The sequence below is a fragment of the Balearica regulorum genome, chromosome 10, assembly GCF_011004875.1.
Source record: "Balearica regulorum gibbericeps isolate bBalReg1 chromosome 10, bBalReg1.pri, whole genome shotgun sequence".
Taxonomy (NCBI): domain Eukaryota; kingdom Metazoa; phylum Chordata; class Aves; order Gruiformes; family Gruidae; genus Balearica; species Balearica regulorum.
This window is the reverse complement of record NC_046193.1, coordinates 15,304,474-15,318,090: the sequence shown is the minus strand read 5'-3', so window position 1 is coordinate 15,318,090 and position 13,617 is coordinate 15,304,474. Positions and strand designations below refer to the sequence as shown.

At 34.9% G+C, this 13,617-nt stretch overlaps 1 protein-coding gene across 6 annotated transcripts in view; it reads left to right on the top strand.

Moving 5' to 3' along the window:
• FHIT (fragile histidine triad diadenosine triphosphatase) overlaps positions 1-13,617 on the top strand; it is a 615,120-nt gene that overhangs the window by 26,743 nt on the left and 574,760 nt on the right. For 2 of the 6 annotated variants that reach the window (XM_075762302.1, XM_075762298.1), the window contains exon 2: positions 3,697-3,751. The exons of the other annotated variants lie outside the window; for them this stretch is intronic. The gene's annotated coding sequence lies outside the window, so the exon portion shown is untranslated. The remainder of the gene's footprint in view (positions 1-3,696; positions 3,752-13,617) is intronic. 6 annotated transcript variants of the gene reach the window in all.

Here is a 13,617-nt window from a genome sequence, read left to right as displayed (position 1 = left end):
CTTAATTTCTTAAGAGATGTTGAAGGATTAATGTCCAGTTGCTCTTCTCAGACCATTCATCAAAAAAGGAAAAATTCTTCAGAGGAAACTGTGACAAGACTATTAGTGAAAACGACTGATGTGAACAAGTTTTTGTAGAGTATTGACCCACCACCAGTAGGAGAGAAAAAAGTTCATCTGGTTTTGAATATTAAAATAAATAGTTGCAGTGTAGCTAGAAAGGACTGAGGGAATCAAAGGGGAGGGAGCACAATACTGTGTCAAAGTTATGTCTGAGAGAGTGGCTATCTGGAAACAGATAATCCGAAATACTGACTTATCAGTGCTTTAAAGCACAAGAGACAATGTTAGTCAGGGCTATAGGACACCAAATTGTATTTGACTATAGGATGTTGATGTATCTAGAATGTATGAAAGGTAGGACTTGCTATCATGTCACTGAGAACAAATTCTATGTACTCATATTTTCCAATAGTTAAAGGAATTAACCAGGGAAGGACAAAAAAGGATGGAGGAAGAGTGATTAAACTAGAAAAAAGAATAATAAAATTTTAATTACTGGCACATCACTACCTGGCAATAACAGTCATGCTTATTAGGTGGAAAGACGGAAGTGTTCAGGAAAAGCAGTCCATTTGCAAAGCAGCAGACTGTGTATTCACATTGTCTTACTGTTTGCATTGCAGTGAATCTAAATTTGATCAGGTATCTTTGTTACTGGGAGGCAGTAAAAGTTTCCCCACTAATTGTTCCTAGTGCATTTCTTTTAATTTATTGAGGACTTGAGAGTTGGAAACACTAATAATTGCTCAAATTCCACAAATGAATGGGGCAATCCTACCTTGAAATAAAATGTGTCCAGTTCCTAGAGGAAGAAGTGTGTTCTCTGAATGCTTTTGTTGTATTTCAGCAAATTAATTTAGAAATAGCTTACTTGGTGAAAGCAGTGAAGACTTGTTTTCCAAACTACCTCCTTCATGTATCTGAAATTTCCAAGACAATTTTCTGTAGTAGTTGGCTTGAGATGATTGATTTTAATATTTTTCCTGCGACAGTTGTTTATGGAGGCCATGACTGTGTTATATCTGTACTTTGAATATATAATTGCATTGAACAGCACAGATTAATTTTTTTAAAAGTAAATTATCTGAATTTGGAAGTAGCTGACTTTGGAAACCTGATTCTGTCCTGTAGAAAGCTGCATGGTAGAATGGGAAGGTATAGTTAATATGTCCTTTTTAAAGAGAGAATATTTATAGTAATAGAATACCAATTATATTATTGATGCATCAGAAGAACTGAAAGGTGATTGCTTGAATTAAGGTGACATTGTATGTGAGTGTGATCAAATTTAGGTTTCCTCTTACTAAACACAATTGGTAAGCCCTTCGAATCTCCAAATAAATACTTGTGCATTAAGGTCAGCCCAGACCTCATGGATTGCTTTTGCTTTCCCTGATAAAAGCAGATGCAAGCATGCCAAATTGCTTTGCTCCAGCTTAACCCTAGCACTGTTTGAATTCATAAATGGTACAAAAGGAAAGCTTATAAATGCATACAACAGTGAAGTGGAAAAATGTCATGCCTACCTAATCTATTTCCTGGGAAGGGGAGAAAAATCTTTTTATTCTTTTACTGAGGCTTGGGGAATAAAATGAGGACTGGACGTTATGCTTATAATCAAGAATTGTCTTTCATATTTTCAGTGGATATAAACCCAATGCTTTTTGTTGTGTTTCTGTTATATTGTCTCTGAAATGAGACAGTAAAGGAACTTTTTTTACTGTATTGAATTAGAATAGTATCCTTTATTTAATTTCTTTTTCATTTTTTTGTACGTGTTTATATGATGGCTATTAAACAGCTGTTTTTCTGAAGCTCTTGTTTGAAGGATAAAGTGTTCAAATGGTAGCACACCATTTAGTAGATGAAACAAAGTAATGCTGTGTAAGAGCTTTATATGGTAACTAGTCTACAGCAGTATTAGAAATGGTATCAATGGGAGCTTTGCTATGAATTGATGACAAATACATAGTTCTAAATAACTTGGACAGAAACAAAATGCTCCTAAAATAGAGTGCTTGAGGGAAAAGTTGGTTTTTTGCACTATAAACAGGGTCCCTTGAAAGCTGGGGGGAAGGAAAAAAAAAAAATGAGGGGAGGGGGAGGAATTCATGCCAACTTTCTATCATCAAGTTTTTGTAATAGCTTGGTGGCTTAAAACAAACTATATTTGCAACAGCCACTTTGTCAGAGCTCCACAGTACAGGAAGGTAAATCATTATATCATTTTAAGAATACTTGTCCATTTGCAGTGGGTGTCTTTTGGATGCCAGTAAGATGAATTGTTGAGAAAGTAAGTAAAAGTGAAGTAGTAGTGGGTAAAGTTCAATGCATGTGTTGCTACTGCATCTTTTTGTATGCGTAAGTTGAATAGCAGAACGGAGTCATTTTTTCCATTATTACTTTCTATAATGGTTTTCTTAGATCTTGTTGTCTTAAATACTTCATATAAAACCAGGATGATATTGCAGTCACGTGGTAATTTTTTAATTCCTTGCTCATAGATGAGGACTAGTAAGTTCTGAGTTGCTTCCTTAGTTTTAGATAGTATGGGAAAATATTTTTGACACATTGGTCAAGATGTGCCATGCTTTTGTCAAGGACAATGATAATGTTGTGCACGTTCTTCCTTTACTGAAGAAGAAAAGGATTTTTACCAAGAATGGAATATAGCTGTATGTAGTGTTTTCACATATATTTCCTTTATATTTTGCATATACTATAGTGATTTTTAAATACGTAAATATATAAATAAAAAAAGGTGTTTCCACAAGAGCCAGTGGTTTTTTGTCCTCTGATATGGAAGAGTTCTTTCTTATTTTTGAACATTGGTACAGAAACAGTGCTTGGAAGGATTTTCTGGTTTCTCAACTAGTCATCTTTACCAGTGTATTTACTGCGTGAGCTTAGCATGCGTTGTCCTTCAAACTTCAGAAGATTAATGCATTTTGCACCTTGAAATTTGAGATTACGCTTCTCAGGCTGTATACCACATTGATTTCTAACTTTAAAGGTTTTCAACATACTAGTTGCCAAATTTATGTAAGAATTTAAGTATGGATGGAGAACGAGATAACAGCAGTGGCAATCTGTTCTCCAGATGACTACATCATATAGTCATAAAATTTTGTATATCAGATAGGACTAAAATACAATGGCTGCATGCAACCAGAAATGTGAATTTATACTGAGATTCAGATTGCATCACACTCTTTTTCTGATCTAGGAGGTTGAGATGATATTAAAAATGCAGCTGTCTCAGGATTAGTATTCCATTGTTAAATCAATATTTCTTGGCTAAGATGGAAATATTTATTGAAATCACTTACAAAAGTTTTTTTTTCCTAAGTGAAACAATGTAGTTAACCTGTATAAACTGTAATTGTGGAAAATGCATTACATTCACTTTCCTGAAGGTGGTTTAGTGGTATTGTAAACTACCACCTGTAATCAAGTTAGTTAATCAACAAACAGAATTCAAGTAACAATATGTTTCTCAAGTTTTAGATAACTAATATCTTGTGCCTTATCAATGGGTCTTAGTTTATTGCATCATAAATGTAACACGAAATGCCTTAGTTGTAAAGTTGAAATTCTGCATCTAATGGGTGTTGAATCTTTCTCTTTTGGCAGGTGCTGCTTAAACTTGAATGTCTCTCATTGTAGTTGCAAGTCTGAAATTGGGCAGGTAATTCTTAAGTTACAATAGTTTCCCAAATCTTATAAATTTTTAAAAAAACAAAACCAAAAGCACTTTAGTAGGCAGTCCGTCAGCCCAATGAGATATCAACAGGATTTTATAGGATGCAGATGGCAAATGAAATCCAGTATTTCACTGCTAACATGCATTTTTAATTTTCTTTCCAATGACTATCTGGTTATTAGGTTGCTAGTTTTCTCACAAACCATAGTATGTGGCTACCTAATTAGATTGCTTTAAAGCCCATTGGTAACGCTGATGTATTTCTCATAATCCTTTTGCCCTCGGTTGCTTTTGTTAAAGGGTAACTTCTCGGTCTTGGGGAAAAAAGCTTGTTCACTGGGCTAAACACGAAAAATGCATTATGCTTGATGTTCTTGGTAAAAGTATGTGCAACAGAATTCTCTCTATACCATGTCTCTTGAAGCTGTAGCTTGTGGGTAGAAATGGTAAAAGATGTTCAGATTACAGATAAAAGGATTCTACTTAATCATAGTTGGTAAGAGATTAAACTTTAATCATTTAATTAAAGCTTTTGGCCTAACTTTTTTAACACTAGAAGATCAGTAACAAAAAACCTTGGTCTGTGTAAGTACGTGTTGCTTGACACTGTAAAACAATGTGCTCTTTGCATTAGCATATTAGATATTTTGCAAAGGAATGGCTTGTATTGAATAAGGTAGTTGAAGAAATCATATAGTAGTAGAGGGTTTTTTATATGCCTTAAAATTGTCCATTAATAAAGCCTACATTGTCAAGGTTTCATCCAATGGAAACTGCAGTACAGTTTTTACTACTAAAACAGTGACTATCACACTTCTGTGTGATGGCAGCAAGACTGAAAGGTGTTATTAGGAAATTGCTTATTTAAAGGTACTCAAACTCAGTTGCAGAGAATTGAAGTCACCAGGAAGATTTAACAAAGAACTTGGAATACTTAGTAGGAAAACTTGACACATTCAAGCCCCTCCAAGGTTTTGTATATACACCCTTGGGGTAAAGATAAAGATAATGTTTGAAACCATTCAGCTGTCTTTTGAGCAGAAGCAGACCCAAAGCTACACTCAAAAGCCTAGGCATGGCAGGGCCATCGTTTGTCACTAACTATGAGAAAATAAACTTTTGTTTTTAGCAAAGTTTTACTTCCTTCAACTATGTATTAAGAAAAAAAAAACAAAACCACAAAAAACCCACAAACACAAAACCAAAATCCCCCACCCTTGGTTGTATAAACTCTGGCATGTATTTATTGTTTTATTTAAACTATTTCTGAAGGAATAGCCACTGAAATACATCATCAACCTAGCAAGGGAATTTTGTTAGGAATAGAAACAGGGGTAGTACATGTCACTGCAGATGTTAGGCACCTTTTAAACTAATTCAGTTAGGAAGATTGTCAAAAGGTTAATGCAAATCAATTTTCAAGAGAGACGTTCTTTATCAAGCACTTCTGAAATTGCAGTTTTGAACTCTTAGTAAAAATTAAATAAGGATTCTAATTTTGTCTTTCGTACTATATAGTCAACATAAAAAGCTGACTTAATTCAATGAGAGTTCCAATTTATATCTAGAAGTTGTAACTTTCATTACTGCTATGCAGCTTAGGCATTATTCCTACTTATCCATACTAGATGTATATAATGCCATTTTTGTACGATGATAAAGTTTAAAATCTAAATAATCGTGCTACTGCAAATGCAGTATTGTATGTTACTTCAGATATAAGAATAGAAATTTATAATAATTTAAATCGAAGTTGCATTTTGTTATCACAAAATAGTTCAATAACTACTCAATAATTCTACAGTAGTCCAACTCTAATAGATTACTCTTCTCTAAACAATTTTCAGAAAGCTTCTGATTGTCATCTTTAAACCTACACCACATTTTTTGTATCTCAAACTATTGTCCTCCATCTTCATTTTGAAAGGAAAAGAGAGTTTCTTGGAATCTCTGCTAATCTTGACGCAATGAGATGAGCAAAGAAGGTGGAAACCAAACCATTTGTTCCAGCTGCTCTCCTGGAAAATGGTGTCTGGTAGCTGTCTCTCCCTGCCCTGAACTGGGTGGTTTCAGTGAGCCTGAGTGTTCAGGAGCAGCTTCACTGTAGAGAAACTCAACCTTGGGTTCAGCACTACAAGGCAAAGGATGACTTTTTGCCATGTCCTTGTTATGAAATGTCATAGTCTTTTTTGCCTCTCAAATGTTGTTACTAATGGTTTGAACTAAGAAGCTGTGGTAGCTAACTGATTCCTCTTTCTCCCAATGTCAGTGTTCTGTGCTCTGCATGAGGGAGCATGAATTCTTACTGTAATTCACATGTACAATTTAAAATATAGGTAAACCTTTTAACCTGCAGGTAGGTAAACCTGATTATTTTTATTAGCATAAAAATGAGATGTTGAGTAAAATAGTGGTAATCTGAATCTATTAATATATTTTATGCTATTAGAGTCATTATTTTAGAAACATTTATTTTAGTATTTTCCTCTAGGTAATTTAGTAGCAATGTAAATTGCTGCTGCTGTTTAAATAGTTTTACAAACTAGATTTCTTCCAGGAAAATATTTGCTGACTTTCAAGTCTGGACAATACAGAAAGGTCTTAAAAAGGACTTGCCCTTTTCTTAGGTATTTAAAGACTAATTGCAAGAATGAAAGTTTAGTGAATACACTATTCTAAATTGATTGGAGAGTATTATAATGCATTTTTGCCTCCCCGAACTTTTTAATTTTTTTCATTTTCCCCTACCTAGCAAAAGCTAATTTAATTAAGCAAACCAGATTACACTTTGGAAGTGTACAGAAGTTCGATCCTATTTAATATGAATATTGCTCCCTGGGTGTATCTCAACTTCCTCTCATAGGACTGATGGATGCTTAAATGGAAGGGATTCTACATGTAGTGGGAGGCACTGACACCAATTCTGTTGACCAGGTTGTTGGTTCTGTCTGATGTTGTCCCTTCTAATGTTACAGAACAAGTTGCCTTTCAAAATGTAAGAAGCATACCCTGTCTGCCTTTACTGAAAGCTGTTTCTTCTGATCTGTCATGTCATGATACCTTGTTTGAACAGTTTACTTGAATAATCTTATGTTCAAGCCAAACTTTCAAAGCAGTTTTCCATTGCGGATTGATCTTGTACGCAGTGATTGACTATGGATGAATATCAAAGGACATATTCACTATAACATCAAAGGATCTATGTCTTGCTACTAAAACATGTTAGATTGTTACAGATGTGCAGGTATCATATGTTGGCAAGAGTGTTCTGGCATAAATCCCTTTGTTCCATCACCAGATAACGAAACTAAGAAACTCGATTTGTCCCATATAAGTGAATTAAAGAAACAGATTTATTAATGGTGATCTTGCTGATTGATTTCACTCATTTGGTTCTTTAGAAGTTCCATCTTTCCTTCATCCAAACATGTGAAGATTAACACTGTATTTTATGCATTATATTTTATAGGTTTTCTAATTGCATGTTATTCAGAAGAGGTTATGTTGTTTAGATTTAAAAATAATGAATTCTTAGCTCTAGCCTTTTTAGGGGAGAGAGTTTTACTGTAAACATTTCATAGCATGCTTACAGTTATATTGAAAGAGAAAGTGATTAGCTATAGCTTCTTCTTGGTTTTGTTAGTATTCCGAAAACTTTACAACAGTTTTGTTTTGTGAATATGTTTATTGTACTTTTTAAAGTATGTTTTAAATAAGCGGTATTATAAATGATATAAGGACAAATCTTCTGTTAGAAGTGATATCTTAGTTGCTAACCCTTATTGAAAAGTAGCTCTGGCCATTTTTTCTTTTTATTGGCTGTCTAACTATTTTCCTCTTCCAACAAATAAATGTTGTAACTTAAAGTCATTTTAAAAAAGAGAGGGAAGAAAAAAAGATGCTTTTGATGCTGTTGGTCTAAGAGAAAAAGTGTTGGGAGAGGAACTCTGCTCTCCAAAGGAGGACATCTGGGGAAGAAGTGTTACCAATTTCAAAGAGAACTTTTGGAACCAATACATGTATAGGTAGCCCTCTCTGCTTGGTAGGGGTCAGTGAGTGACAACTGAAAAAAGGATAATGAGCTATGGAAATTGTTTCCACTGGACCATTCATACTGCTGAATACCATGTTATGAGCTTAAGTTCTTAGAGCAAGCTACCATGTGGGTATGAGGTGTTTACTTTCATTAGAACTGTATTCTAATAAAAGCTTTTCCTAGGTTTTGTAGAATAAGTAGGTTGTAGTTGGGATGTGAAAATAGGATGTTGGTTTGCTGGGGAATGTGACAATTCAGAGCATCCTTGAAGGGTTTTTTCATTACAATGACAATGGTTTTTAGAGTTTTGGTAGGCACAGACAGGTAGAAGGAACAGAGGCCCATAAAGTTGTTACCTTCTGCATTGAGAAGAGCTAGAGTTAGTAATGCATGACTGTATGTGAAAAACTTTTTTGATAATGTTTTCAGAAGGTATTTTGATGAGTTCAGGGAGGAGTTGGTGGTATCATTAAATAAGTTGGCAACTTCTGTAACCAGCTTTTTGGTATTATAGCTCAAGGGAAAGTCAATAAACTTTGATTCCCAGCATTAATGTAATTATTTTGATTTTCCCCCTTTTTTTCTTTTCTGGCTCTTCCTGCAGAAGGCTGCAGTAATATAATATCAGATGGCCAAAAGCAATTCAGAAAGTCAGTGTCCCATAGGATGACGTACAAATGTAGGAAGACTGGGGGTGGAATAAATCATTTCCTCTGATCTTGTTAGGGATGAAATTATTATAGAGAAGCAAATGTAATTTGCTGAATATTCTGGGAGGAAGAGAAGTATGAAGATCCTTTGATTACCAAATGTACTCTTTTTAAAGTGGGTTTTTTCTTCCTCTCACAGTATTTTCCTTACACAGTACACAAAGGTGTTCTCATTGCCACCTGTTTTGGTAGTTCTAATAGACTAAGTCAGCTGCTACTCTTGTATTTTGGTTGATTTAGGATAATCAGACATTAATCTTCATCTTCCCCTGACCTTGACCTGGTGAGAAATTACTTTAAATGTTTCAGTAAGAAAATTTATGTTGTCTTTCTGATTATTTAATTATTGTGGTATTAATTTATTCAATTTCATGCTCCTGTGAGAGAATATGAAGACAGGTGAGATGGTTGAATCATAATAATATAAATTCCCTATTGAATAGTATAGGCCAAAGAACTTGCAAATCGACCTTAAAACAAAAAAGCTTTATCAACTTCTTGTGAAAACACTCTGCTCTGAACAAAAGAAAATTAAAAGATGAGGTACTGAATCTTTAAAATGAAACCTTTCTGTAGGTAAATGGAATGTATCTCGATGTGTCAGTTGCTTAGGGAAAAAAAAGGAAAAGTGGGAGACCTGTGTATACACACTATCTTTTAAACATACTTTGTTTTGGAAACCAAAGTTTGTAAAATAGAGTATCCCAGAAGCCTGTAAGCTTTTCTCAGCCTTGTTTGCAGGATTCAAAGAGTAAGAACCCTGAAAATAGTAGCTTTTGATACATTCTTTTTTCCTTCCCTTTCATTTTTACTATTTCTTCACTGGGACATACAAATACAAGAAAATGATTTTTAAATACCTAAGCTTTATCCTTAGAACTTTATCTGTAGAACTCTAGTAGTGATAAAAACACCAAAGCAGCAGGGCGTTGGAAAAAAAAAAAAACAACCCCAAACCGAAGAAAGAGTTTGTGTGCTGCCTCTAAACAGAAAAGAATAGGTGATTCGTTTAGCGTACATGAGGAGGTTCTTGCTGGGTCCAAGCAGAAAATGCTGGAAGGTATCATTCTTTCTGTATCCCTGCCATACATTCTGGTATGGTGCCAGTCCCTCTTGGACTGTGCAGCCTGCCCCAGGATGGTGCTTTCTTTAAGTACCTGGTCTGCAGGTGGTGCTGGAGGACATTCCTCATGGTTACAGTAGAACTGACTGTTCCAGACCTAGCCAAAATTACCTGTCTGCTGTAACCAATCTTTAGCAAGCCCTGCTGCTGCTATTCCATCACCTGAGAGCTACATCATCTGTGGGAAGCTCTTCCTTTTGCCAGGCAGGCTTTGACCCAGAAGTCTTTACTCTGCTCACCAGCCCTACTTCTGCCAGCACAAGCTGTAAATTATAAAGGTGTAGCAGAGGCTGTGTTCCGGAAGCATTTTGTCTGAAGTGAGATGTGGAGTCTGTAGAACATCCTGTTGGGACAGTGTTTATTTTCACAGCTTCTTACCAAAGATTGCAACTTAAAATCATCATCTGCATTGTTATTTAACGCTGACTGACTACATTCTGTTCATAGCATCATGTACAGCAGTAAAGCTGATCAGGTGCGATTTAGCAGTTCTGGTCACGTAGATCTGCTTTCAGTCACTTGAGCAGCTAGCAATTAGCAGCCATCATAGAAGGTTAACTTCAGTGTTGGTCTCAATGCAAGTCTGCCCCGAAGAGTCAAACCCTAATAACTATAACCAGGCAGACACAATTCCATGTAATTCTCTAAATTTAAGCTGCAATTTGATGTGGAGTGTTTTCTAGCTAAAGCCTGAAGTTGGTTAGAGTTGTCATTGTTAGGGACATGTTATTACATGTAAAACTGAACCTGAATGATGTAGTCCAAATGTTCCTTCCTTGTGATTTGTTTTTGTGGTGTTTTTTATTTCCCTTTTGGTAGAAACTGGTAATCGGAATAGCAGACCTCTGTCTGGTAAAAGCTGTTGTGTATAGCTCTAAATACTACTATGCTTTGAAATGCTGACAGGCCTTGCATAAACCATGATCTGATTTTTCTTGCCTTCTGGCAAGAAGGCAAGATCACAATGCTTTATTATTGAAGCAGGTTCTTGTGTAGTGTAACTAAAGCTTGAAAAAATCTATCACATTGTGATTAAATTTCATTTCTATGGGTTTGATCATGCCAAGCCGATCCCATGATTCTCTACTGCAGAGGCTTCAGTGCACTGACTCACAAGTATATTGAGCCAACATGACAGGAAAACACATAATTTTTCATGACTAAAGAAAACATGAAAGTTGAAACTATAGAGGCTGAGCGAAGACAAAAGTAAAGAAATAGAATTGACCTCACTTGTTGGGTTTTAGTTATTACGTAGTTATTATCGTGCTGAAGTTCTGCAGATAATAAAATTGTTTGTGTTGAACTCTCTCTCCTTTTTTTGGAGTTTTTTTGGTCACCTTCTTAGGAAGTTTTTTTTTTTTTCCTGAAGACATAATTTCCCCTTTCCCAAGCATGTATTTTATACTTTGAAGTAATCACTAGAGTATATCATTTGGAAATATATTTTATTGGAGCATTAACAATGCAGTTGAATTATTGGAAAATGTGGGAGCTGTGAGCACGTGAGGCTTGCCAGGTACAGTTTTCTGTTAGTAGAGAGTAATAGGATTTTTTAGTCTTGAGTAGAGATAACTGTCAATAATGTTTACCTTGGTAAAAACAAGGTATTGCAAGTGGAATAAGCCATAAAGATAGTGTGTAAGTAATATTCTGAATAAAAGTAATCATTAATGGTGCTTATTAGCAGATGACACAGTTGTATGTGAAACAGACTGCATACAGAACTGCCCTGTACACTGTACTTCTGAAACAACTGATATCAGTTGATATATAGGTAATTAATGGGTTTAATGACTTTTTGCATGCTTTCTTGAAAATCTACGTGGGAAGTCTGTAAAATAGCTAATGGTAGCATCACAGAGGATTATTTTGTGTAGTGACTTCTGTTTTATTTATTATTATTTTAATCACAAATAGTGTGATTATTAGTGTATATATGCAGATCATTAGATTCCTATTCATGGTGCAAATATTTGTGTAAGTTCAAAATCCTGAATGACCAAGCAAATTTTATAGTTTGAAGTAATCTTCCACAGGCAGTTGGCTGTATGACTAATAGAATTATGTATGCGTAAAATTGCTTTTACTGTAGAAGCCAAAATGCAGAATAATAGCTTGTCAAACTGTCATTTGCAAGTGAGATCATAGATTTCGTAGTCCAAATTAGGTTGTGTTCTTTTTCTTTTTGTCAGGTCACATTCTAATAACCATATTGTGCATTAAACCCTGTGATTATCTGAACACTTGACAGATGGTAGGCTGTTAATTTATATGTAAGAGACAGTGATTGCCTCTGCAGTAATGGTATTCAGCAAAATATGAAATGTCAAAATCCACTTTTTTGTTATGTTTTTTCTTGACTTATTTCAGCAAGGTAATTCTAGCAGAGTAATTTTTTTTTCTCATAGCTAAACATATGCTTTATTTACTAGTGTTAAAGGGTTTTGGAGTTTTAAATCTTTTTATATTGAGAGATGTTTACATGTTGGTACAAGAATACAAGAAAATTGTAGAGTACAGTGAAAATGAAAAAGTTATTACATTTATTAGTCTAAAATTTTTAATACATATATTACTCAATTTTAAGCAAAATGAGATTAGTTTTAGGATCACTTAAGGTTTAGTATGATACTGATCAATTGGCTTTATAACAACACAACTGTCCTAACTTTATACCAGAGTTCAGTAAAATTGTTATCAAAATGAGTAGTTAATTGCTCCTAATATCTTTATCATCTTAACTCACTTGTATGTCGCAGAAAATAGTCAGTTTAGGCCCATCAGTTTTGATGGACTTGACAGACAAATGGGTTTCTAACGTACAGCTGGAGGGTAAAAAGTGGCACAGATGAGCGTCACACACTTACCTGTACAAACTACATGAATGTCATGGAGGTGCCTCCCAACCCGATGTCTGCTCATCGTCATGAAAGCTGTGTTTCAGAAACATTTTGGTCAGCAATTGTTTGAAGGTGGTAGTGATTTGAAAAACAGAATTTGGAAGGGTATTCCAAGCAGACTGAGCACCACAAAGGAGGTCTTAGAGATAAAAAAAGAACATTGCTGTATTGTCCAGAGCAGTTAACACCAACAGAAGTATTTCCATTGCCAGGTATTTCTTGAAAGCTCTTAGTAGTTACTTGAATGGTTTTGCACATAAATTGTCTGCACTTAGTTCCAGTTCATGGGACTGTGCTTTCTTTCAAATCAACGTAAGGCACAGGGTGGCTTTGCAATAATTGATGGCTAATTGGAAGCATTTGCTTAACCCTTGGAAATCAGGCTTTTTCACAAATAGTGTGATTATTAGTTGTTTCAGAATTCATATGTACTCTATCGTCCTCTGTTGCCACTTGTACCTCTTTTAAACCAGTGTATGAGTTGCTTTGAAGACAGTATGCTGGCCTTCAAATTAAAGGGTAATTTTATTTACTTTATAAGTAAGAAATCACTGATTTATATCTAAAACATTCTGAAAACTAACTTGTTCTGCCAAGAAAAATTGCCTTAATACTAGTACAGAACTAGAGAGTCTTGCTGCCTTATCTTGAGAGCAGGGTATTGTAACTTTTATTAAGAAGTTGTTCCTCAACAACTGATTGTTCAGAGTTAAAGTTTAGAGAAGTGCCTGAAAAAACACTAGACATACTTTGTTTAGAGAAACATCAAATTCTAATATTGATAACACTTCAAATACATAAGGTGCATGATTCTTGAAATAACTCTCTGAAGCTGAAACACAAATCCCCAAAGAAACTAGCTGACATTATAGTTTCCTTTGACAATGCTGTTTTGAGAATTTTTTCTACTTTTACCTCTTGTCAAAGAATTCCTTCCTTCCTTCAGATTATTGAGGTCTCTCTGTTTGTATGCAAGTGCCACAGGATTTGCTTGTTTGTTACTAATTTATGTGCTTAACCTTCAACTGAATTTTAACACCTTTCAGTTGAAAATATATACTTTTTAGGAGACAAAGTCC